This window comes from Dendrobates tinctorius, unplaced genomic scaffold (genome assembly GCF_039654945.1).
Source record: "Dendrobates tinctorius isolate UK_male_01 unplaced genomic scaffold, ASM3965494v1 ptg000304l, whole genome shotgun sequence".
Lineage (NCBI taxonomy): Eukaryota > Metazoa > Chordata > Amphibia > Anura > Dendrobatidae > Dendrobates > Dendrobates tinctorius.
In genome coordinates, this window is record NW_027361971.1 from 3,395,973 (window position 1) to 3,423,407 (window position 27,435).

The following is a 27,435-nucleotide window of genomic DNA, read 5'->3' on the forward strand; positions in this document are numbered from 1 at the left end:
CCACTGCGGCCGAAGAAGAATGGGAGACCGGTGGGTGCAAGGCTCTGGATTCCTGGTGAGCAGTGGCTGTAACCCGATGCCTAACAAGAGAGAGAATTCACAACAGGAGAGGTCGTGTGGCCTCAGTATTTTTGCATATCAGACATGTTGTATTTTTTAGGGTTTTTGTGTGATTGCAGACAGTATCTTTTCTGTCCTGTGCTATCTAAACAGGTTGGGCCCCATCGTTTGCTTTTTCTATTTTCTGCCTGTGTTTGTGCCTCATCTTGTCTCACCAGCAATATATGTTTTGGGGGCTATCTATTCCTTTGGGGTTCTGCTTCAGGGCAGTTTAGCTTTCCCCTTTCTTGCTTTAGGCATAGTTAACTCTTTGGCTGTGCCGAGGCGTCTAGGGCATCGTAGGTACGTCCCACGGCTAATTCTAGTTGTGTTGTTAGGTTTAGGGGTCTGCAATCTGATATGTTGCCAACCTTTCTGGTGTTATGGTTGCCTAGCTTATTTCCTGGTTATCCTCCTCAGTGACTTAATCATTACAGATACTATACCAGTCCAGCTCACATTGTAATGCCCACCTGAGCCTCCTGGTGCAGGACATATCATGATCCAAGTCCAAGGCGATCCCGCTGTCTGCGCTGTCAGAGAAGGACACGGTGATGGATCTGAAACATTCCCTGAAGTGCCTCTATGGTTCTGTCACAATCTCCTCCTGAAATTACCTCATTTCCGGTCAGCTTCCAGCACATCACTTCTGATGGAACGTCAAGTGCGAGTTTCCAAGTGCTCCTCAGGGCTCTGCCGTGTACTCCTGTGTCCGCTGGAAAAGTAAGCTTTCGGCTGGGGTAGTGGGGCAGACTCTCAAAATTGGGACTCTCCCACTGGATCTGGGATGGCTGGGAGGTATAAATGCTCCCCAGCATACACCTTGTACACGCATGGCTCCGCACACCTCAAACACACACGGTTCCACTTTGTATGCCTCGTAAACACACGGCTCTGCTCCGAGCACCTCGCACACACACTACTCCTCCAATCAGTACACACATGGCTCCACTCTGTAAACCTCGTACAAATGCGGCTCTGCTCTGCACACCTTGTACACATGCACTCCACTCCGTACACCCCGTACATACACGACTCCGCTCCATGAACACACGGCTCTGCTCCGCAAACACACAGCTCCGCTCTGTACACTTTGTAGACACAGGGCTCCGTTCCTTACACCTTGTACACACACGCGGCTCCGCTCGGTACACCTCGTACACAGCTCCGCTCCGTACACCTCGTACACACGCGGCTTTGCTCCGTACACCTCGTACACGCGTGGCTCCGCTCCATACACATGCGGTTCCAATCCATACACCTTGTACACCCGCAGCTCTGCTCCGTACACATCTCTGCTCCGTACACCTCGCACACATCTCCACTCCATACACCTTGTACACACGCAGCTCCTCTCCGTACACCTCGTACACGCACGGCTCTGCTCCGTACACATCGTACACATCTCCACTCCGTACACCTCGTACACATCTCCGCTCCATACACCTCATACATGCGCGGCTCCGCACACTTCGTACACGCGTGGCTCCGCTCCATACATCTCGTACACGCGTGGCTCCACTCAGTACACCTCGTACATGCGCTGCTCCAATCCGCACACCTCGTACATGCGTGGCTCCTCTCCGTACACCTCTTACACACATGGCTCCACTCCGTAAACCTTGTACACATGCAGCTTTGCTCCATACACCTCATACACATGTTGCTCTGCTCCATACAGCCCATACACACATGGCTCCGCAAACACACGGCTCAGCTCCATACACTTTGTACACACAGGGCTCCCTTCTATACACCTCGTACACACACGGATCCGCTCTGTATACACACATGACTCCGCTCCGTACACCTCGTACACATCTCCACTTCGTACACACGTGGCTCCGCTCCATACACCTCGTACACGCACGACTCCGCTCTGTACACCTCGTACACACGCGGCACGTCTTCGTACACCTCGTCCACGCGCTGCTCCGCTCCGTACACCTCTTACACACGCGGCTCCGCTCCGTACACCTCGTACATGCGTGGCTCCGCTCCGTGCACCTCGCACATGCGTGGCTCCGCTCCATACACCTCGCACATGCGCGGCTTCGCTCCATACACCTCGCACATGCGTGGCTCTGCTCCATACACCTCGCACACAAGGGGCTCCGCTCTGTACACCTCGCAGATGTGCAGCTCTGCTCCGTACACCTCGCACACACATGCAGCTACATCCACCCTGTAAACCCCTCCTGACCCCACACATACTTCCCTCATCCAGCTTAATGACAACCAGCACATCAGAGTCATGCATATACCAAGTGCTGTGCACACAGGACCTGTGATGAGGTCACAGGAGGGGAGGAATCAGAGGTCACATGAGCAGGGGCCTCAGAGCGAGACCCCTGATCATGTGACCCCTGACTCCTCCCCTCCTGTGACCTCATCACAAGTCATGTGCGCACAGAGCAGGGATTTATCAGTGAGGGGCTGCGGTGGCCGGTGGGTCTCTCTGGGTGGGTGAGTATGGGGTCGGTGCATTGGGGGGCATGGTGGCTCAGTGCAATGTGGGAAAAATGAGCTCCTGGAAAACAGTATGGGAGAACCAAATGAATAATGTGAAGTTGATTTTCCTGTGGCCAGTACGTGGGTTCAAAGGCTTATTGGGGTGCTTATAACTTGCGTGCAGAACAGGCCTTGCATCCAATGCATAATCAAACAGTATGAGAGTACCAAATGAATAATGTTAACTTGGTTTTCCTATGGCCATCCGGTACGTGGGTTCAAAGGCTTATTGGGGTGCATGTAACTTTGGTGAAGGGCAGGCCTTGCATTCAATGCATTAGCTAACAGTATGGGAGTACCAAATGAATACTTGGAAGTTTGGTTGCATGTGGTCATCCATGATGTCAGTTCAATGGGTTGTTGGGGTGCGTCTAAATTTTGGGCATCCCTTCCACTCACTGCATACGCAATAACAGTATAAGAGACCCACTGTTTAATAATGGGAACAACAATGCATAGCCGGCTGATGCCTCTCTAAGAAAAGTGAGGGCTGACTGCTGGCCCTATAAAAATAGACTTTGTGACTTTCAGAGTCCCTCCTTCATAAATGAAACAGGATGTGTCTGATGATGTGTCACACACCACGTGGCCAAATAAGGTTTTAAAATGTTAAAATGACATTTCCCTGGTTGAAAGCAATGGTAATGTTGAAAAACGCATCAAAAACGCTACGTGTGAACACAGCCCAAGTGGTGGAGGAGCATTTTTGCTTTGGGTTATTTATTTTGTCTTGCATGCAAGTCAGTCATGCAGGGGGCATTTATGCACGCTTTATCGAATTACAGTTTATCAAAGTACTGGCAGTTATAACATGGATGAAATGTGACACGCATCTCTATTCTCTTCATACAGGTAACCACCTCTTTCAATCTCTGCTCTGAATCAACTCCTCCATTCAATGTCCGCAAGCAGTTAATCCTGAATGCTCTATGTCTTTTCAACTCTGCAAGCTTATATCTGGTATATATTTATTTCAACTTACTCTGCTTGTCCCCTTTTTTTCTGAGGTCAAGAAACTTTTCAAAGTGGTTTATGATGCATGTAGGCCTGGACATTGGTTTGTCTGATAATTACCTTTATTGTGCCCTGCTGTCTTAGTTTAGTTTTATTGATTAACGAGAAGACAGAGAAAAAAATCTAAGCCTTAGATTCCTATATATTCAGACCTAGCTTGGGGGAGCATTTATGCAGGGGGCATTTATGCACATGTAATCGAAGTACATGTATCAAAGTACTGGCAGTTATAACATGGCAGGGCAGGACAGGTAAGACATTTATATACATCTACTCCCTGTACATTTGGAGTATAACAAATATATACCATATGCATTTGTGTAATTTATATCCTGGCCGCTGCATTCACACACATCCACCGCCCTGGCATTAACTCTCTACACTCCATCCATATCGGCCCCTCACTCCTTTCCTCTCCTATGTATAGCACTCACACTCTTTTCACATTGTTAAATTGCACATATCCATTCAGTCCCACCATTCAACTTAAGAGACGCTCCAACAAATCACTCAACCATCTGCTCACTCTTTCTATCCTCCTTCTCCTAGTCGCAGGGGACATTGCTCCCAACCCTGGTCCCCCATGTTATAGAACGTCAAACCCTCCAACTGCTACACTCAGAAACCCCTCTAATCTTATTAATATTCCCTGCATGCCTTCTGTCTCTCTTAATTGTGCCCTTTGGAATTCTCGCTCAGTGTGTAATAAACTCTCCTTCATCCATGACTTCCTCCTTTCCAATTCTCTTAACCTCCTTGCTCTTACTGAAACCTGGATCCAGCAGTCAGACACTACCACTGCTGCTGCTCTTTCATATGGGGATTACACTTCTCTCATACCCCAAGATCAGACAAAAGAGCAGGTGGAGGCGTTGGTCTGCTTCTATAAGCAAAATGTACCTTTCAGGTTATCCCTCAAGTATCCTCACTAGTCTTCCCTTCTTTTGAAGTCCATGCTGTCAGACTCTACACCCCGTTCTTCATGCGAGTGGCAGTAGTGTATCGTCCTCCCGGCCCCTCCCATCAGTTCCTGGATCATTTTGCCACTTGGCTTCCACATTTTCTCTCCTGTGACATCCCTACCCTCATCATGGGCGATTTCAACATCCCCTCTCCCCATCACTACTCACCTTTTATCTCTAACCTCCTCGTTTGGCCTTTCACATCTTACTAATTCTCCAACGCATGAAGACAGAAACTCCCTCGACTTGGTCTTCTCTCGGCTTTGTGCAGTGGATGATTTCACAAACTCCCCTCTCCCGCTCTCTGATCACAACCTTCTTTCATTCTCTATCAAGGACTGCCAGGCTGCTCAGATCACCCCAACTGTCCATACTTATAGAAACATACAGGCCATTAACACCCAGAAACTTACGATGAACTTGCGGTCTTCATTGGCCCCTATCTCCTCCCTCTCATGTCCTGATTCTGCACTGAAGCATTACAATGAAACACTTCAAACTGCCCTGGATGATTTTGCACCTCCTTTACATAGAACAACACGACAAAGACAGCGACAACCCTGGCACACCCTGCAAACACGTTTCCTGCAGCGGTGCTCCAGGTGTGCTGAACGTCTATGGAGAAAATCCAATCTATACGAAGATTTCATCCATTATAAGTTCATGCTTAGAACATACAACACTGCCCTTCACCTCTCCAAACAAATCTATTTCAACACCCTCATCACCTTACTGTCCAATAACCCGAAACGTCTCTTTGACACTTTTCATTCCCTGCTCAACCCAAGAGTGCAGGCCCCAACCACAGAGCTTCGAGATGACGATCTGGCCAATTACTTCAAAGAAAAAATTGATCATATCCGACAGGAAATTATCTCCTAATCATCTCATACCATGCACTGTCCTCCCTCCCCCACTACATCTAGCTCACTCTCTGAGTTTGAACCAGTCACGGAAGAAGAAGTAGGCAGGCTCCTTGCATCTTCTCGCCCAACCACTTGCACCAGTGACCCATTTTCGTCACATCTGCTCCAGTTCCTTTCCCCTGCTGTCACCCCTCACCTAACTAAAATATTTAACCTCTCTCTGCTTGTATCTTTCCCTCCTTATTTAAGTATGCCATCACACATCCACTACTTAAAAAACCATCCCTCGACCAAAACTGTGCCGCTAACTATAGACCTGTCTCTAATCTTCCCTTCATCTCTAAACTCCTGGAACGCCTGGTCCACTCCCATCTGATCTGCTATCTCTCTGATAACTCTCTTCTCGACCCTCTTCAATCCGGTTTCCGCTCTCTACACTCTACTGAAATTGCCCTCACTAAAGTCTCTAATGATCTACTAACAGCTAAATTTAACTGTCACTACTCCATGCTAATTCTCTTGGATCTCTCTGCAGCATTCGACACGGTGGAACATCAGTTCCTCCTCACTATGCTCCGCTCCATCGGCATCATGGACACCGTTCTCTCCTGGTTTTCCTCCTATCTCTCTGACCGCTCCTTTACTGTATCTTTTGCCGGCTCCTCCTCCTCTCATCTTCCCCTTACTGTTGGGGTTCCTCAAGGATCGGTTCTAGGCCCCCTCCTCTTCTCCTTGTACACTGCCCCTATTGGTAAAACAATCAGTAGATTTGGTTTCCAGTACCATATCTATGCTGATGACACCCAATTATACGCTTCTTCTCCTGACATCACACCAGCCTTTCTAGAAAACTAGGAAGGGGAAAGGGAAATTTGTGCTCACCAAAATAGTCCTGTAAGCCGGTCGTGCCTAGGGATCAAATGGCTGACCACCATGTGTTACAAACATGAAGAGAGAAGGAAGATCCGGCACTGGAGACTTGATAAAATCCACGATAAGTTTTATTCACATAATTTCATGATAAAACCATAAAGGGGAAAACAGACCCCCACGCCTGACGCGTTTCGAACCTTACACCAGGTTCTTCCTCAGAGACATGAAACAAAACAGTTCACAAAATTATTATAAACATTCCTAATCAGCAAAGGGACTCCACACATGTGTATAATCAAAGAGGCAGACAACTAAGCCCTCAAATCACTGGTGGAGTCACTCCCTTGCAAGAAGAAAGAAAAAAAAAAGGAAAAGACCTAAACAACAGTGGACAAGATATAGAATATATAAAAACATGTGCAATACATACGTATAAATGCATAAATACATAGCAACTATCAAATGACAAAAAAAAAAAACCCCAAAAAAACCTCAAAGGTTGTAATTTTCTATCTATCCACTCGGAGAGTTTTTCATTAACCCCTCCAATACCGGCCACTATGGGCCTGAAAGGTGGAGGAAACACGCCTTTATGAATTTTGGGTAAGGCGTGAAATACAGGACACACTGGTTTATCCACATATAAAAAATCAGCCGTGCGCTTATCCAATACTCCCAAAGCAAGACCCTCCTGCAAAATCACAGATAAACCCTGCTGAATACAGCTTGTAGGATCATTGTTGAGAGGATGATATGGATAACAAAACTAGGAGTAGTTTATTGCAGAATGACATGGTACACACTAATCAAAATAAAAATATTCCCACTTTTTCTACCGCTTTCAGTTCAGATTACAAGGGTGTTATTAAAATCATAAATAAACATCTTCCCTTACTGCATCAAGATCCAGTCTTATCGCAGATATTGGCTGGTGGACATAGGTGTGTTCCAAAGAGAGCTAAAAATTTGAGTCATTTTTTGTCCCCCTCATTGTATTTGTCTGATTGCACTAAACCTACGTGGTTAAATTACTTGGGCAATTATAAGTGTGGTGAAAAATTGTGTGGTTTGTGCGCTATATGGATATTACAGATAAATTTGTTAATTTTAGTACACAACAAACCTACAAAATTAAAACCTACATGAATTGTAACACCACACACTTAGTGTATATGGCAGAGTGCACATTGTGCAGTTTATATTACATTGGCTGTACTACACGCAGCCTGAAGAGGAGACTAAGTGAGCACATCACCGCTTCTAATCCAGAGTCTATGTCCAGTCGTAGGAATGTGTCTGGCTTGTCCAAACATTTCCTTGAAATACACAAGGGTAATTTATGCAGTCTTAAAGTTAAGGGAATAGAACGGGTATTGAAACCCCCCAGAGGGGGTGACTGGGAACATTTACTACACTGTCGGGAAGCCTTCTGGATACTTGCGCTTGATGCACGATATCCGCAAGGTTTAAATTATAGAAATGATCTTATGTATTTTTATTGAGTGCTGAGATTTTTGGTGGTTTTTTTTTTTTTTTTTTTTTTTTTTGAGTTTTTTTTGGGGTTTTTTTTTTTTTTTGTCATTTAATAGTTGCTATGTATTTATGCATTTATACGTATGTATTGCACATGTTTTTATATATTCTATGTCTTGTCCACTGTTGTTTAGGTCTTTTCCTTTTTTTTTTTCTTTCTTCTTGCAAGGGAGTGACTCCACCAGTGATTTGAGGGCTTAGTTGTCTGCCTCTTTGATTATACACATGTGTGGAGTCCCTCTGCTGATTAGGAATGTTTATAATCATTTTGTGAACTGTTTTGTTTCATGTCTCTGAGGAAGAACCTGGTGTAAGGTTCGAAACGCGTCAGGCGTGGGGGTCTGTTTTCCCCTTTATGGTTTTATCATGAAATTATGTGAATAAAACTTATCGTGGATTTTATCAAGTCTCCAGTGCCGGATCTTCCTTCTCTCTTCATGTTTCTAGAAAACACCGGCGATTGTCTAAACGCTGTGTCTAACATCATGTCCTCACTATATCTGAAACTGAACCTGTCAAAGACTGAACTCTTTGTGTTTCCTCCCTCTACTAATGCACCTATACCCGACACTGCCATTTCCGTGTGTGGTTCCACTATTACTCCCCAGCAACATGCCCGCTGTCTTGGGGTCATACTTGACTCCGAGCTTTCATTCACCCCCCACATCCAATCACTGGCTCGCTCTTGTTATCTGCATCTCAAAAACATTTCTAGAATTCGACCTTTTCTTACCTTTGACTCTACAAAAACTCTTACTGTTTCTCTTATTCATTCTCGTCTGGACTATTGTAACTCTCTTCTAATCGGTCTCACTCTTAACAAACTTTCCCCCCTCCAATCTGTCTTGAATGCTGCAGCCAGGATAATATTCCTCGCCAATCGTTACACCGATGCCTCTACCTTGTGCCAGTCCTTACACTGGCTACCCATCCACTCCAGAATCCAGTACAAACTTATTGCCCTCACCCACAAAGCACTCCATGTCTCAGCACCACCCTACATCTCCTCCCTTGTTTCAATCTACCACCCTATTCGTGCCCTCCGTTCTGCTGATGACCTGAGGTTAGCATCCTCGATAATCAGAACCTCCCACTCCCGTCTCCAAGACTATACACGTGCTGCGCCAATTCTTTGGAATGCACTTCCCAGGTCAATACGAGTAGTCCCCAATCCCTACAATTTTAAGCGTGCCCTGAAAACTCATTTATTCAGACTGGCCTACCGCCTCAACACATTAACCTAACTATCCCTGTGTGGCACAGTCAAAAGTTTTACCATAACCAGGTTCCCGTATCATGTTCCCACATGCTTTATGCATCTATTAGCCCTCTGTGTCCGTACTGTTACACACTTAACATTATGGCTGGTCCAAACAATCAGGGCAATTGTTACCACCCACCTTTCGTGTCTCCCCTTTTTCCCTCATAGATTGCAAGCTTGAGAGCAGGGCCCTCATTCCTCTTGGTATCTGTTATGATCTATGTGATTATTGTTATGCTGTAATGTCTATCGTCTGTACAAGTCCCCTCTGAAATGTAAAGTGCTGCGGAATATGTCGGCGCTATAGAAATAAAATTTATTATTATTATTATCCTGGAAGGGATGGCCCTTAACATATTTCCCAGGAAAATCCATTTTCGATTCGTTTTTGTATGTTTTAATGTGCGCCTGTTAAAGTGGCAAAAGACTCTGACAACATTGTTCACAGCTGTGATCTGGGAGTCAGAAATGCTTCCAGGGTTATTCCCGATGATATTCCCATGGCATTGAGCACCGTTCCCATCACTTTCAGACTTTTTAGACCCTAAAAGGACTCCCGGGGGGGATCACGGCAAAAATACTTGGTTTTCCTTTGACTTACATTAATCTCGTTGCTTGGGTTGAGTACCCGAGCATTCTAATTTGCTTGACCCAAGCAATGAGCACCTGAGCATTTTAGTGCTTACCCATCACTAGTTACTACACTTAATGGAATCAGTGATGTAAAATCCAGAGTATTTTCCTCCAGCACACTATCTGTCGTGAGGTTTAAGCCAAATTGCTTAAATGAGCTGGATTTTATGAGGACATCCATAGAGCGGGTGGGAAGTTTTCCACCTTATCTCCACCTGCATAGCCGAAACCACTGTGTGCTGACAGGACCTGTATGATGTCATAGTCAGGTGTTCATTCAAATGAGAGGAGTCACATGGTCTGGGGCTTAAGTAGTTTAGCTTCAGAGGCAGTGTTTGGTCAGTAAGACTGGAGAGCGGATTCTCCAGTGGTTTGTGTCTTGTGGAGGAAAGACTGAACCAGTGTTGCTCCAGAGCAGGATGTTACCCGCAATGTATGGACTCTGCATTTTATGTCTTTGCTGTTTTCCTGTTTTTGTCTGAAGGGCGGTGTTTACTTTCCCCTTCTGTGGGTTTATGCAACACAATAACAAACCAACTGAAGAACAGTGTTCCTGTTTTCTACCTCTGTGTTCCGCCAAGTGAGTTGAACTACCACAAAATATATATTATACATATTTGGTAAATATTAATAAATGAAGGTAATCATAACTGACCTTAAACAGGAAAGGTTTATTCTGATTTCATGCCAGATATTGATAAAAACATGCATATATGTTTTTATATACTGTATGTAAACTTCTGGTTTCAACTGTATGCACTGTATATAAATGGTGATGAGTAAATTTGTTTGAAAAATTATCGCCAAACATAAAATCAGCATGAGTATGGCACATTTGGATTCGTGATTGGATACACAAGCAAAATTTTATAAAATTGGAAACATTCGGTAAAAATATTTACGGGAAAATATTTACATTTCCATTAAAGTATTTTGAGCACTTTGGCTAAGATAATGTTGGTGCATGATGAGTGTGAGGCACATGTGAAGGTAGGGGGTTGGCAGAGTCCAGAGGAGCAGCGTGGTTGTAAACTTTTTTTTCTTCTAACTTTATGTGTACACATTGCAGCTAGCCAATGAGGGTGAAGGAAACTTCCACAGTTTGACACAACAGCTTGTGTTATTGGCTGCTGAAATCACATGTCTCTCTCCATATAAAGAGCAGACATCTTGTTTTAGCTCCATTTTGACAATGTAACAGCACAGAGAGTCTGCTCCTGACACTGGATGTTTGAGTGTGGATGAGGCCTTTATGACAAAGAAGATATTCTCCTAACAATTTCAAAATGAGATCTCCTTTACTGTATGACATTAGTAACAGAATATTTTTTTTATGTGTTTGAGGCCTGTATAACATAGACTAGATGCTCCAAACATTTTCAAATGAAGATCTCCTCTACTGTATCACGTTAGTAACTGAACAGCACCAAAGGGAACAAAATCCATTTAATATGAAACACAAACACACAAGCTAAAAGGAAGATCTGTGATTCACCATATGTAGTGAATTTCTAACCATAGATCTCCCAGGAGGATTTGACCCACTCGTGACAACATGTTAATGCAAATGGTAAAAAAATAGAACTGGTGACTAGAGTTGAGCGAAACGGGTCGAAAAATTTCAAAAGTCGCCGACTTTTGGCAAAGTCGGGTTTCATGAAACGAAAGTTTGTTTTGCGCTCTTTTTCAGCCAATCAGGATCCATGGACACTGTGGGCAACGTGATGACATAGGCACGGGTCACCACCATCTTTCAGAAGGGCATGCAAGTGAATGGCTTGCTTTGGTGGGCGTCACAGGGGGTATAAAAGGGTGTGCACGCCGACCGCCATCTTACTTCTGCCGATCTTAGCATAGGGAGAGGTTGCTGCTGATTCTGTAGGGAGAGCGTTAGGCAGGGAAGAAGAAAAAAAAACTGCTTCTGCTGCTAGCGATTGTGCCTGTACAACACACCAGTCACTGTGTGTGCAGTGCAAGGGGAGGCTATATTGTGGTGTATCAGTGGTGTTGGTTGTTGGGCTGCCTTCTAAGGCTTCCTGACAGCTGCATTGCTGTTTACCCACTGCTCTGCAAACTGCTTTTTTAAAAGCAATCCCAATTTTTTTTTTTTGTCCTGCTGAGGTACTGAGCTGCAAACTGCTTTTTTAAAAGCAATCCCAATTTTTTTTTTTGTCCTGCTGAGGTACTGAGCGTGCATTTTTTCACACCATACAGCGGTGTACGCTCCTCACACAGTACCGTGTAACAGCTGTTATCACAGCCACAGTGAAGCTATCTGTGTCACTCTGTGAGAATAAGTCGAGGATATGTTCCGTTCTTACAGACCTGCACTCTAGGGAGATTCCTACTCTGCCCAATTCTACATACACCTTGTAGTTTGTGATACACTAGCCAATTTCTGCATGTGACATAGCGCTGTGATATTCAGTGGGCCTCACACAATCCAAAAGTGTCCAGTGTCCACAAGTGTCTGCAGAAATTCAAAATCTCCCTTATCCTCTAGTCACTTTGGTCACAGCTGTGCCATGGAGCCTGTGACATAGCGCTCAGATATTCAGTGGGCCTCACACAATCCAAAAGTGTCCAGTGTCTGCAGAAATTCAAAATCTCACTTATCCTCTAGTCAGTTTGGTCACAGCTGTGCCATCGAGCCTGTGACATAGCACTCAGATATTCAGTGGGCCTCACACAATCCAAAAGTGTCCAGTGTCCACAAGTGTCTGCAGAAATTCAAAATCTCACTTATCCTCTAGTCACTTTGGTCACAGCTGTGCCATCGAGCCTGTGACATAGCGCTCAGATATTCAGTGGGCCTCACACAATCCAAAAGTGTCCAGTGTCTGCAGAAATTCAAAATCTCACTTATCCTCTAGTCACTTTGGTCACAGCTGTGCCATCGAGCCTGTGATATAGCGCTCAGATATTCAGTGGGCCTCACACAATTCAAAAGTGTCCAGTGTCCACTAGTGTGAGCAGAAATTCAAAATCTCACTTATCCTCTAGTCACTTTGGTCACAGCTGTGCCATCGAGCCTGTGACATAGCGCTCAGATATTCAGTGGGCCTCACACAATCCAAAAGTGTCCAGTGTCCACAAGTGTCTGCAGAAATTCAAAATCTCCCTTATCCTCTAGTCACTTTGGTCACAGCTGTGCCATCGAGCCTGTGACATAGCGCTCAGATATTCAGTGGGCCTCACACAATCCAAAAGTGTCCAGTGTCCACAAGTGTCTGCAGAAATTCAAAATCTCCCTTATCCTCTAGTCACTTTGGTCACAGCTGTGCCATCGAGCCTGTGACATAGCGCTCAGATATTCAGTGGGCCTCACACAATCCAAAAGTGTCCAGTGTCTGCAGAAATTCAAAATCTCACTTATCCTCTAGTCACTTTGGTCACAGCTGTGCCATCGAGCCTGTGACATAGCGCTCAGATATTCAGTGGGCCTCACACAATCCAAAAGTGTCCAGTGTCTGCAGAAATTCAAAATCTCACTTATCCTCTAGTCACTTTGGTCACAGTTGTGCCATCGAGCCTGTGACATAGCGCTCAGATATTCAGTGGGCCTCACACAATCCAAAAGTGTCCAGTGCCCACTAGTGTGAGCAGAAATTCAAAATCTCACTTATCCTCTAGTCACTTTGGTCACAGCTGTGCCATCGAGCCTGTGACATAGCGCTCAGATATTCAGTGGGCCTCACACAATCCAAAAGTGTCCAGTGTCCACAAGTGTCTGCAGAAATTCAAAATCTCCCTTATCCTCTAGTCACTTTGGTCACAGCTGTGCCATCGAGCCTGTGACATAGCGCTCAGATATTCAGTGGGCCTCACACAATCCAAAAGTGTCCAGTGTCCACAAGTGTATGCAGAAATTCAAAATCTCCCTTATCCTCTAGTCACTTTGGTCACAGCTGTGCCATCGAGCCTGTGACATAGCGCTCAGATATTCAGTGGGCCTCACACAATCCAAAAGTGTCCAGTGTCTGCAGAAATTCAAAATCTCCCTTATCCTCTAGTCACTTTGGTCACAGCTGTGCCATCGAGCCTGTGACATAGCGCTCAGATATTCAGTGGGCCTCACACAATCCAAAAGTGTCCAGTGTCTGCAGAAATTCAAAATCTCACTTATCCTCTAGTCACTTTGGTCACAGTTGTGCCATCGAGCCTGTGACATAGCGCTCAGATATTCAGTGGGCCTCACAAAATCCAAAAGTGTCCAGTGTCTGCAGAAATTCAAAATCTCACTTATCCTCTAGTCAGTTTGGTCACAGCTGTGCCATCGAGCCTGTGACATAGCGCTCAGATATTCAGTGGGCCTCACACAATCCAAAAGTGTCCAGTGTCCACAAGTGTCTGCAGAAATTCAAAATCTCACTTATCCTCTAGTCACTTTGGTCACAGCTGTGCCATCGAGCCTGTGACATAGCGCTCAGATATTCAGTGGGCCTCACACAATCCAAAAGTGTCCAGTGTCTGCAGAAATTCAAAATCTCACTTATCCTCTAGTCACTTTGGTCACAGCTGTGCCATCGAGCCTGTGACATAGCGCTCAGATATTCAGTGGGCCTCACACAATCCAAAAGTGTCCAGTGTCCACTAGTGTGAGCAGAAATTCAAAATCTCACTTATCCTCTAGTCACTTTGGTCACAGCTGTGCCATCAAGCCTGTGACATAGCGCTCAGATATTCAGTGGGCCTCACACAATCCAAAAGTGTCCAGTGTCCACAAGTGTCTGCAGAAATTCAAAATCTCCCTTATCCTCTAGTCACTTTGGTCACAGCTGTGCCATCGAGCCTGTGACATAGCGCTCAGATATTCAGTGGGCCTCACACAATCCAAAAGTGTCCAGTGTCCACAAGTGTCTGCAGAAATTCAAAATCTCCCTTATCCTCTAGTCACTTTGGTCACAGCTGTGCCATCGAGCCTGTGACATAGCGCTCAGATATTCAGTGGGCCTCACACAATCCAAAAGTGTCCAGTGTCTGCAGAAATTCAAAATCTCACTTATCCTCTAGTCACTTAGGTCACAGCTGTGCCATCGAGCCTGTGACATAGCGCTCAGATATTCAGTGGGCCTCACACAATCCAAAAGTGTCCAGTGTCTGCAGAAATTCAAAATCTCACTTATCCTCTAGTCACTTTGGTCACAGTTGTGCCATCGAGCCTGTGACATAGAGCTCAGATATTCAGTGGGCCTCACACAATCCAAAAGTGTCCAGTGCCCACTAGTGTGAGCAGAAATTCAAAATCTCACTTATCCTCTAGTCACTTTGGTCACAGCTGTGCCATCGAGCCTGTGACATAGCGCTCAGATATTCAGTGGGCCTCACACAATCCAAAAGTGTCCAGTGTCCACAAGTGTATGCAGAAATTCAAAATCTCACTTATCCTCTAGTCACTTTGGTCACAGCTGTGCCATCGAGCCTGTGACATAGCGCTCAGATATTCAGTGGGCCTCACACAATCCAAAAGTGTCCAGTGTCCACAAGTGTCTGCAGAAATTCAAAATCTCCCTTATCCTCTAGTCACTTTGGTCACAGCTGTGCCATCGAGCCTGTGACATAGCGCTCAGATATTCAGTGGGCCTCACACAATCCAAAAGTGTCCAGTGTCTGCAGAAATTCAAAATCTCACTTATCCTCTAGTCACTTTGGTCACAGCTGTGCCATCGAGCCTGTGACATAGCGCTCAGATATTCAGTGGGCCTCACACAATCCAAAAGTGTCCAGTGTCCACAAGTGTCTGCAGAAATTCAAAATCTCACTTATCCTCTAGTCACTTTGGTCACAGCTGTGCCATCGAGCCTGTGACATAGCGCTCAGATATTCAGTGGGCCTCACACAATCCAAAAGTGTCCAGTGTCTGCAGAAATTCAAAATCTCACTTATCCTCTAGTCACTTTACTTTGGTCACAGCTGTGCCATCGAGCCTGTGACATAGCGCTCAGATATTCAGTGGGCCTCTCACAATCCAAAAGTGTCCAGTGTCCACAAGCGTCTGCAGAAATTCAAAATCTCCCTTATCCTCTAGTCACTTTGGTCACAGCTGTGCCATCGAGCCTGTGACATAGCGCTCAGATATTCAGTGGGCCTCACACAATCCAAAAGTGTCCAGTGTCTGCAGAAATTCAAAATCTCCCTTATCCTCTAGTCACTTTGGTCACAGCTGTGCCATCGAGCCTGTGACATAGCGCTCAGATATTCAGTGGGCCTCACACAATCCAAAAGTGTCCAGTGTCCACTAGTGTGAGCAGAAATTCAAAATCTCCCCTGTCCTTTAGACACCTTGTACCTTGTTTTACATTACTATATAGTTTGTTGGATTTTGTCTACATTTCTACCAAAAATGAGGAAGGCTGGTGGAAGAGGCCGTGGAATTGGGCCGGGGTTGGCAGCTGGTAATGATGGTGTTGGTGGTGGATCTGATGGTAGTGGCAAGAGCAAAGTAGGACCGAATGCAGGAGGTGTTGAGCCTGCGTCATCGTCTGGCTCCATAAGGCTTCGAAGGCTTAGTTTTCTAGGAGTTGGCAAACCGCTTTTAAAGCCAGAACATCAGGAAAAAGTTTTGTCTTACATTGCTGACTCAGCCTCTAGCTCTATCGCCTCCTCTTCTTCAGTTGTAAAAAGTAAAAGCACTGAGTCGTCATTGGAGGCTCATGTTCATGAACCACACCTTTCTTTGTGTCCTTCACCCCAACCAAGATTGAAGGATGACGCAGGCCATACTACTGATTACTCCATGGAGCTGTTTTCACATACCATGCCTGGATTATCAAGTCAAATGGTGAATTACCCTGGCCAAGATGAATCTGACATGGAGTGCACTGATGCACAGCCGCTGATGGATGATTCTGCTGGTACATTCACTCAGAGCACTACATTGTCCTCGCAGTGTACAGAGCCAGAAGATTCTGACCCTGATGAGACTCAGGTGCCCCTTCCCGCACACTATACCACCATACACGGTGACACAGAGGAAGGTGCACATGACATTGAAGAAGAGGTGATGGATGACCCAGTTGTTGACCCAGATTGGCATCCATTGGGGGAAGAGGGTGCTGCTTCCAATAGCTCAGATGAGGAGCATCCACAGCAGACATCGACATCGCAACAGCTGTTATCTGGCAGGCCCGGAGCACTCCAAAGATAGGTTCCAAAAATCAAAAGAGTTGCTGGACAGCTTGTCCAGAGGGTCAAAACATCACAGCGTGCTAGGCCGCAAAATGTCTGCCAAAGTAGGAAGAGTGCAGTGTGGCACTTTTTTGAACAAAATCCTCATGATCAGGCCAAGGTTATCTGTAAGAAGTGCGCAAAGACCTTTAGCCGAGGGAAAAATCTGAAAAATTTAAATACCAGTTGCATGCTTAGACATTTAACCAGCATGCACTTGCAAGCGTGGACACAACACCAAACCTCAAGTGCCACATGTGCAACTGATCACAACGAAGGTAGTCAGCAACGCTACATTGTTTCCCCCACTGTAAGCCCACCGGTTAGCACAGCAGCAAATGTTGAGGTGTCGTTGCAAGGCCACAGCAGTCAGGGAATCCCACTGTTATATCAACGAAAGACTGATTCTAGCTATCAGAAAGAACACCAACTCCATCACCATCATCAACCCTCTCTCAGTCCGCCCTGTCCACCGCTACTTCCACCATATGCAGCTCTCAAGTCCAGCTCACCCTCCCAGACACTATGAGTAGGTCAAGAAAGTACTCAGTCTCTCATCCGCGTACACTGGGTTTGAACGCCCACATTGCCAAACTAATCTCGTTTGAGATGATGCCCTTTCGGTTGGTGGAAAGCGCAGCTTTCCGCGAACTCATGGCCTATACAGTACCACGCTATGACCTACCCAGTCGCCACTTCTTCTCTCGCAAAGCCATCCCAGCCCTCCACCATCATGTGAAAGACCGCATTGTCCATGCACTCAAGCAGTCAGTGAGCGGAAAGGTGCACCTCACAACTGATGCATGGTCCAGTCGGCATGGCCAGGGCCGTTACGTGTCCATCACTGCGCACTGGGTTAATGTGGTGGATGCAGGGTCCACAGGGGACAGCTGTGGTGGGACAGTGCTGCCTAGCCCACGGTATAGGAAACAGTTGGCTGTAGGCGTTTGACCCTCCTCCTCCTCCTCCAGAAGCGAAAGCTCGTCCACAGAGCGCAGTCGTACGAGCACTCCATCTGCAGCTGCCACTGTTGCACACGAGGTGTCCCCCTATCGAGCAGTTAGTGGAAAGCGTCAGCAGGCTGTGTTGCAGATGATGTGTTTGGGCGACAGACACACCGCCGAGGTGCTGGCCGAGTACTTGAAGCGACAAACTGAGTCATGGCTGGGCAGTGTACATCTTGAGGCAGGCAAGGTAGTTAGTGATAACGGCCGTAATTTTGTGGCAGCCATAGCCCTTTCAAAACTCAGCCACATACCTTGCTTGGCTCACACCTTGAACCTGGTGGTGCAGTGCTTCCTCAAAAATTATCCGGAGTTAACAGCCCTGCTCCAGAAGGTGCAAAGACTGTGCGCGCACATCCGCCGGTCGCCTGTACACTCCGTTCGTATGCAGAAGCTGCAGCGATTGCTCCACCTTCCCAACCACCGCCTCATTATCGACATTGCAACAAGGTGAAACTCCACCCTGCACATGGTGGAGCGGCTGTGCGAGCAGAGGCAGGCCATAATGCATTTGTGGGAGGATACACGGCCAGGCACTTTGAGAGCAGACATGGAGTTGACAGGTGTGCAGTGGTCGAAGCTGAAAGACCTCTGTAAAGTCCTTCAGTGTTCTGAGGAATGCACACGGCTGGTAAGCGCAGACGACGCCATCCTAAGCATGAGCATCCCACTTATGCGTCTGCTCATGCAAACTTTGACGCACCTTAAGGAGCAGGCTTCTGCAGCCAATGTTGATGAGGAGGAAGAGGAGGAGGGAATCCTTGATGACATTCAGCCATTGTCTGCTCAGGGACCTCTCCTGGAGGAGGTGGAGGAAGAAGAGGAGGAGGAGGAGGAGGATGATGGGGATGATTACTTAGGGGAGGAGGATGCATCTCGTGGGGCAAGTGAAAATGTTGGTGTGGCAAGGTCTGGCACAGGGTTTGTGCGTGACTGGAGGGATGTGGATTTGCCAGAAAGTGCTCCTCCAACCAGCACTCGCAGTGCATCATTGACACCGGGAACATTGACCCACATGTCAGATTATGCATTGCAGATCCTAAAAAGGGACCCACGCATTGTCAAAATGATGAACGATGACGACTACTGGTTGGCCAGCATCCTGGATCCACGCTATAAAGGCAAATTACAAAACATCATGCCACAGGAGAACCTTGACCTAATATTGGCTAATAAACAAGCAACTCTGGTAAATCGGTTGCTTGAGGCATTCCCAGCACACAGCAGCGGTGATGGTTCTCACACGAGCCGTACGGGCCGGGGGCAGCTTGGCAGAGGTGTTCGTGGTGCACACAGCAGAAGTGGCGTTGGAGACAGGGGTTTCATGACAATGTTGTGGACTGATTTTTCAAGTACCGCTCACACAACTGGTAATACTGCATCGATGGAAAGTGACAGGAGACAGCAGTTGTCAACTATGGTTACAAACTACTTTTCCTCCCATATCGATGTTCTCCCACACAGGTCATTCCCCTTTGACTATTGGGCCGCTAAACTGGACACCTGGTAGAATTGGCACAATATGCCTTACAGGAGCTCGCTTGCCCAGCTGCAAGTGTGCTATCGGAAAGAGTCTTCAGTGCAGCTGGATCAATCCTGACAGAAAAAAGGACCCGTCTGTCAACCCAAAATATGGATGATCTAACCTTCATTAAAATGAACCATGCATGGGTTTCCAAGGATTTTGTCCCACCTTCCCCTGATGACACATAGGGTGACAGAAAAATGGCTTGCTTTGGTCCACCTCTTCCTGGGACATGACCTATTTCACCTTTTGCATCAGCTGAATGTCCATCATCAACATATGCCACTTTCTAAAACTCCCTAACTGTGCTGCCTCCCCCCCCCCCATGGCCGGGCTCACCACCTAGCGCACGACACCGTGCGAGTGCCATTGCCCTGGACAGGTGGGTAGGCCGACTCTTGGGCGCGGGCACTGGCACAGGGTCCCTCATAGTGCAATCAAGTGTCTCTTACGGTGGTGGAGCACACCCGCAGTCAGACACACCGCCGTACTATGAGGGTCCCAGTGCCAGTACCGACGCCCACGAGTGGGCCCCCCTTGCTTGGGCAGGGCCCCAGCATTTTCAATCTTTACCTCTCCCTGCTCCTCCGCTGTGTAGTCTGGGCCGTCAAATCCATACTGTGCCTGACACCGTTTGAGCCTGCCTCCTGATGTATAGACATATATTTTGAATGTGTACGCTATCCATACATGTTATCTGGGGATACGGTACCCTTTCTAACCTTTGTGCAATCACGTGCAATCCATACTGGGCCTAACACCGTCTGAGCCTGCCTCCTGATGTATAGACATATCTTTTGAATGTGTACGCTATCCATACATGTTATCTGGGGATACGGTACCCTTTCTAACCTTTGTGCAATCACGTGCAATCCATTCTGGGCCTAACACCGTCTGAGCCTGCCTCCTGATGTATAAACATATCTTTTGAATGTGTACGCTATCCATACATGTTATCTGGGGATACGGTACCCTTTCTAACCTTTGTGCAATCACGTGCAATCCATACTGGGCCTAACACCGTCTGAGCCTGCCTCCTGATGTATAGACATATCTTTTGAATGTGTACGCTATCCATACATGTTATCTGGTGATACGGTACCCTTTCTAACCTTTGTGCAATCACGTGCAATCCATACTGGGCCTAACACCGTCTGAGCCTGCCTCCTGATGTATAGACATATCTTTTGAATGTGTACGCTATCCATACATGTTATCTGGGAATACGGTACCCTTCCTAACCTTTTTGCAATCACGTGCAATCCATACTGGGCCTAACACCGTCTGAGCCTGCCTCCTGATGTATAGACATATCTTTTGAATGTGTACGCTATCCATACATGTTATCTGGGGATACGGTACCCTTTCTAACCTTTGTGCAATCACGTGCAATCCCGTGCAATCCATACTGGGCCTAACATCGTCTGAGCCTGCCTCCTGATGTATAGACATATCTTTTGAATGTGTACGCTATCCATACATGTTATCTGGGGATACGGTACCCTTTCTAACCTTTGTGCAATCACGTGCAATCCATACTGGGCCTAACACCGCCTGAGCCTGCCTCCTGATGTATAGACATATCTTTTGAATGTGTACGCTATCCATACATGTTATCTGGAGATACGGTACCCTTTCTAACCTTTGTGCAATCACGTGCAATCCATCCTGGGCCTAACACCGTCTGAGCCTGCCTCCTGATGTATAGACATATATTTTGAATGTGTACGCTATCCATACATGTTATCTGGGGATACGGTAACCTTTCTCACCTTTGTGCAATCACGTGTAATCCATACTGGGCGTGAGAACGGCTGGCGAGCTGTTAAGCAAGCTACAGCACCTGTGGTTTGCACACGTAAGTTTTTCATTTTTTCAGGAATGACGGTTAGGCCTAATTCCGGAACTGCGGTTGACCTGCACTTACTGGGAAATCATTGTTCGCGGGTAATAATTGTAATCAGTGATCCCCATCACTAACGTTGTTCAGCGGGTTATCTGCAACTGTAAGCGACAAACGCTGGCCTTTTCAGTGTAGCGCACATGCAGCCACAGACATGTAAGGGCATGACACACCAGTTATTGGCCAACCTCATGTGCCAGAGCCTCACGTGTCCCTCTAGTAAGCCGGACTCGGACCGCGGGGCATGACGGAGTCTCGTTAGTTAACGGAATTAAGCTTGCAATGTGTGCATCTGTTCTGTAGCTGGCATGGTTGGGGTTGCCCGTGTTGAGTCAAATTACGCCGTAGGCTCCACTCCTGGTGGTGCCCTTCTGGACATTCCTTTAAGGTTCAGCTTTGCAACCATACTGCCCACGTAAAACAAACACTTTGCCTTCATGAACGCTGTGGAGGGTCATGACTCGTGGGAATAACGCCGCCCAATCAGTTAACCTGCTAGAGAGATCCTTCGTTGCTCCCAAGCATGACATCACACTCCCTAGGAGGAAGGTAATGCCACTGTGGCGACCGTACTCCTGGGGGCGACACAAGTGCACTGATGCCCAGCCACTGCTCGATGAATCTGCTGGTACATTGACCCAGACCACTACATTCCCCTCGCACGCTACCCTGCCTGAATCTGACCCTGATGAAACTCAGGTTACCCTTCCCATATACAGTTCCATCTTACACGGTGACAAAGAGGAAGCTGCAGATGAAGGTGCAGGTTCGGCCCACCCGCCATCAGACACACCACCGTACTATCAGGGGCCCTGTGCCAGTGCCGTCGCCAACGAGTGGGCCCCCCCTGCTTGCTCAGGATCACAGCACTTGCAAGGTTGAAATACTGTGCAGTGAGATGGAAGATGGGGACGACGAGGAGTCCAGACTAGTACAGGGATTCCCTAGCGAGGAGACTTATTTGGTTGTTTTCAATGTTGGGACAGCAATTTTTGGGGAGCACTATACTCTGGAGAATGATAGATGGGGCCCATCATACACTGGAACATTCCAAAGGTGGACATCAGACACTGGAGCAGCATTTACAGGGCCCATTATACACTAGAGCATTAGAAATGGGGCCCATTATGTTTGGAGCATTATTTGGGCCCATAAGACAGTGGATCTTCATCCATGTTGACCAACATATACTGTAGCATTATGTGGAGCTCATCATATACTGTTTCAAACATTATATGGGACCAATGATTCTGTATGGAGAAATAGATGGGCCTCGTCATGAGATGTAAAAAGTGAAGTATTTTTCATTGTACTATACCGCTATTTCTCTGCCGTATCGGAGCATGATGAGTTGTGGTATTATGTGTTAAAGGGGCGCTCTTTCGCCCAGGGCACATGAAAACCTGGAGCCAGCCCTCCCCCCCACAGTCTGTAGCCAAATAACCCCCATTTTTCAGTGCGTAACTTGTATTATGAAGTTAATTAAGGTTGACAAGCTTAATTAAGAAGAATTGATGCTTTTGGCATTCAAATGGGCACTGTTGGTGTGTTTCCTGTCCTCCTCTCACTGCCGACTTTTATTCCCCATTGACTTACATTGGGTTTCGTGTTTCGGGACGACCCCGACTTTTCCCTATAATCGGACGATCTTGCTCGACCCGACTTTTGGAAAAGTCGGGTTTCACGAAACGAAACGCGACCCTAAAAAACCAAAAGTCGCTCAACTCTACTGGTGACCAATGGCGATCCAGGTGAGCTTGATTGGAGACAAGTCAGATACGTTGTATGGCCATGTTACCTCGTTTATGCCATGCAGACTGCTTACAATAACACGAGCAACATGTAGCCTGGTCATGTTATGTTCAATAATGACTACTGGGACACTTTGGACAATTGGTCACAACACCGATTCTACGATTTATCTGTTCTGTACTGTAAATGTTCACAAACTGCAAGAAGATGTTACAGTAGCACATCATTGGGCTACAAGCAAAACATGCAGCTTCTGGTGTTTTAATAATGCCACATCATTGTTCTCAGAGGTCTAAACTCTTCAGCGATGAGTCATAATGAGAGCTTCATGAAGGAATGTCATATCGGTTCTACTATCAGAATTTTGGTGGGGTACTAAAGTGGTCCGAAAACCGGACCCCTCTAGTCTTGAATAGAAGTGCACTAACAGCTCTGCATTACTTGACTTGCTCGTGGAACGCGTGACACAGACATTTCTACAAAATGTCCCAATAGCTGTTTTTGAACACAACAATGCCAGGTGTTGCTTGTGCCAATATGAGCAGCCTGCATGACCTAAATGTGCTATAATTGCCGGCAGCATCACCAGACTTATCTTCCATCGAGCACATCTGGGACATCATTTGTCTGCAAATGCAAAGCAAGCTTCCAGAATCAGATGTTTATGATTTCCATACCCAAATGCAGTCAGCATGGCAAAACAGTCCTCAGACAACCATTAAGCCCTTTCACCCCCAAGCTTGTGTTCACCTTCACGACCAGGCCAAATTTTACAATTCTGACCAGTGCAGTTTTGTTTTAATAACTCTGGAATGCTTCAACAGATCCCAGTAGAGTTGAGCGACTTTTGGTTTTTTAGGGTCGCGTTTCGTTTCGTGAAACCCGACTTTTCCAAAAGTCGGGTCGAGCAAGATCGTCCGATTATAGGGAAAAGTCGGGGTCGTCCCGAAACACGAAACCCAATGTAAGTCAATGGGGAATAAAAGTCGGCAGTGAGAGGAGGACAGGAAACACACCTACAGTGCCCATTTGAATGCCAAAAGCATCAATTCTTCTTACTTAAGCTTGTCAACCTTAATTAACTTCATAATACAAGTTACGCACTGAAAAATGGGGGTTATTTGGCTAAAGTTGTGGGGGGGGAGGGCTGGCTGCAGGTTTTCATGTGCCCTGGGCGAAAGAGCGCCCCTTTAACACATACCACAACTCATCATGCTCCGATACGGCAGAGAAATAGCGGTAAAGTACAATGAAAAATACCTCACTTTTTACATCTCATGACGAGGCCCATCTATTTCTCCATACAAAATCATTGGTCCCATATAATGTTTGAAACAGTATATGATGAGCTCCACATAATGCTACAGTATATGTTGGTCCCCATGGATGAAGCTCCACTGTCTTATGGGCCCAAATAATGCTCCAAACATAATGGGCCCCATTTCTAATGCTCTAGTGTATAATGGGCCCTGTAAATGCTGCTCCAGTGTCTGATGTCCACCTTTGGAATGTTCCAGTGTATGGTGGGCCCCATCTATCATTCTCCAGAGTATAGTGCTCCCCAAAAATTGCTGTCCCAACATTGAAAACAATCAAATAAGTCTTCTCGCTAGGGAATCACCCTGTACTTGTCTGGACTCCTCGTCGTCCCCATCTTCCATCTCACTGCACAGTATTTCAACTTTGCAAGTGCTGTGATCCTGAGCAAGCAGGGGGGGCCCACTCGTTGGCGACGGCACTGGCACAGGGCCCCTGATAGTACGGTGGTGTGTCTGATGGCGGGTGGGCCGAACCTGCACTTTCATCTGCAGCTTCCTCTTTGTCACCGTGTAAGATGGAACTGTATATGGGAAGGGTAACCTGAGTTTCATCAGGGTCAGATTCAGGTCGTGTAGCGTGCAAGGGGAATGTAGTGGTCTGGGTCAATGTACCAGCAGATTCATCGAGCAGTGGCTGGGCATCAGTGCACTTGTGTCGCCCCCAGGAGTACGGTCGCCACAGTGGCATTACCTTCTTCCTAGGGAGTGTGATGTCATGCTTGGGAGCAACGAACGATCTCTCTAGCAGGTTAACTAATTGGGCGGCGTTATTCCCACGAGTCATGACCCTCCAAACAGCGTTCATGAAGGCAAAGTGTTTGTTTTACGTGGGCAGTATGGTTGCAAAGCTGAACCTTAAAGGAATGTCCAGAAGGGCACCACCAGGAGTGGACCCTACGGTTAAATTCGACTCCACCTGGGAAACCTCAACCATGCCAGCTACAGAACAGATGCACACATTGCAAGCTTAATTCCGTTAACGAACGAGACTCCGTCATGCCCCGCGGTCCTAGTCCGGCTTACTAGAGGGACACGTGAGGCTCTGGCACATGAGATTGGCCAATAACTGGTGTGTCATGCCCTTACATGTCCGTGGCTGCATGTGCGCTACACTGAAAAGGCCAGCGTTTGTCGCTTACAGGTGCAGATAACCCGCTGAACAACGTTAGTGATGGGGATCACTGATTACAATTATTACCCGCTAACAATGATTTCCCAGTAAGTGCAGGTCAACCGCAGTTCCAGAATTAGGCCTAACCGTCATTCCTGAAAAAATGAAAAACTTACGTGTGCAAACCACAGGTGCTGTAGCTTGCTTAACAGCTCGCCAGCCGTTCTCACGCCCAGTATGGATTACACGTGATTGCACAAAGGTGAGAAAGGGTACCGTATCCCCAGATAACATGTATGGATAGCGTACACATTCAAAATATATGTCTATACATCAGGAGGCAGGCTCAGACGGTGTTAGGCCCAGTATGGATTGCACGTGATTGCACAAAGGTTAGAAAGGGTACCGTATCCCCGGATAACATGTATGGATAGCGTACACATTCAAAAGATATGTCTATACATCAGGAGGCAGGCTCAGACGGTGTCAGGCACAGTATGGATTTGACGGCCCAGACTACACAGCTGAAGAGCAGGGAGAGGTAAAGATTGCAAATGCTGGGGCCCTGCCCAAGCAAGGGGGGCCCACTCGTGGGCGTCGGTACTGGCACTGGGCCCCTCATAGTACGGCGGTGTGTCTGACGGCGGGTGTGCACCACCACCGTCAGAGACACTTGATTGCACTATGAAGGACCCTGTGCCAGTGCCCGCGCCCAAGAGTCGGCCTACCCACCTGTCCAGGACAACGGCACTCGCACGGTGTCGTGCGCTAGGTGGTGACCCCGGCCATGGGGGGGGGAGGCAGCACAGTTAGGGAGTTTTATAAAGTGGCATATGTTGATGTTGGACATTCAGCTGATGCAAAAGCTGAAATAGGTCAAGTCCCAGGAAGAGGTGGACCAAAGCAAGCCATTTTTCTGTCACCCTATGTGTCATCAGGGGAAGGTGGGACAAAATCCTTGGAAACCCATGCGTGGTTCATTTTAATGAAGGTTAGATCATCCACATTTTGGGTTGACAGACGGGTCCTTTTTTCTGTCAGGATTGATCCAGCTGCACTGAAGACTCTTTCCGATAGCACACTTGCAGCTGGGCAAGCGAGCTCCTGTAAGGCATATTGTGCCAATTCAGGCCAGGTGTCCAGTTTAGCGGCCCAATAGTCAAAGGGGAATGACCTGTGTGGGAGAACATCGATATGGGAGGAAAAGTAGTTTGTAACCATAGTTGACAACTGCTGTCTCCTGTCACTTTCCATCGATGCAGTATTACCAGTTGTGTGAGCGGTACTTGAAAAATCAGTCCACAACATTGTCATGAAACCCCTGTCTCCAACGCCACTTCTGCTGTGTGCACCACGAACACCTCTGCCAAGCTGCCCCCGGCCCGTACGGCTCGTGTGAGAACCATCACCTCTGCTGTGTGCTGATAATGCCTCAAGCAACCGATTTACCAGAGTTGCTTGTTTATTAGCCAATATTAGGTCAAGGTTCTCCTGTGGCATGATGTTTTGTAATTTGCCTTTATAGCGTGGATCCAGGATGCTGGCCAACCAGTAGTCGTCATCGTTCATCATTTTGGCAATGCGTGGGTCCCTTTTTAGGATCTGCAAGGCATAATCTGACATGTGGGCCAATGTTCCCGGTGTCAATGATGCACTGCGAGTGCTGGTTGGAGGAGCACTTTCTGGCAAATCCACATCCCTCCAGTCACGCACAAACCCTGTACCAGACCTTGCCACGCCAACATTTTCACTTGCCCCACGAGATGCTTCCTCCTCCCCTAAGTAATCATCCCCGTCATCCTCCTCCTCTTCTTCCTCCACCTCGTCAAGGTGAGGTCCCTGAGCAGACAATGGCTGAATATCATCAAGGATTTCCTCGTCCTCTTCCTCCTCATCAACATT

The 27,435-nt window shown here is 47.0% G+C and overlaps 1 protein-coding gene across 1 annotated transcript in view; it reads left to right on the plus strand.

Moving 5' to 3' along the window:
• Positions 1-3,448: 3,448 nt before the first annotated feature.
• OPTC (opticin) overlaps positions 3,449-27,435 on the plus strand; it is a 338,728-nt gene continuing 314,741 nt past the window's right edge. The window contains exon 1 of the mRNA XM_073560757.1: positions 3,449-3,570. The gene's annotated coding sequence lies outside the window, so the exon portion shown is untranslated. The remainder of the gene's footprint in view (positions 3,571-27,435) is intronic.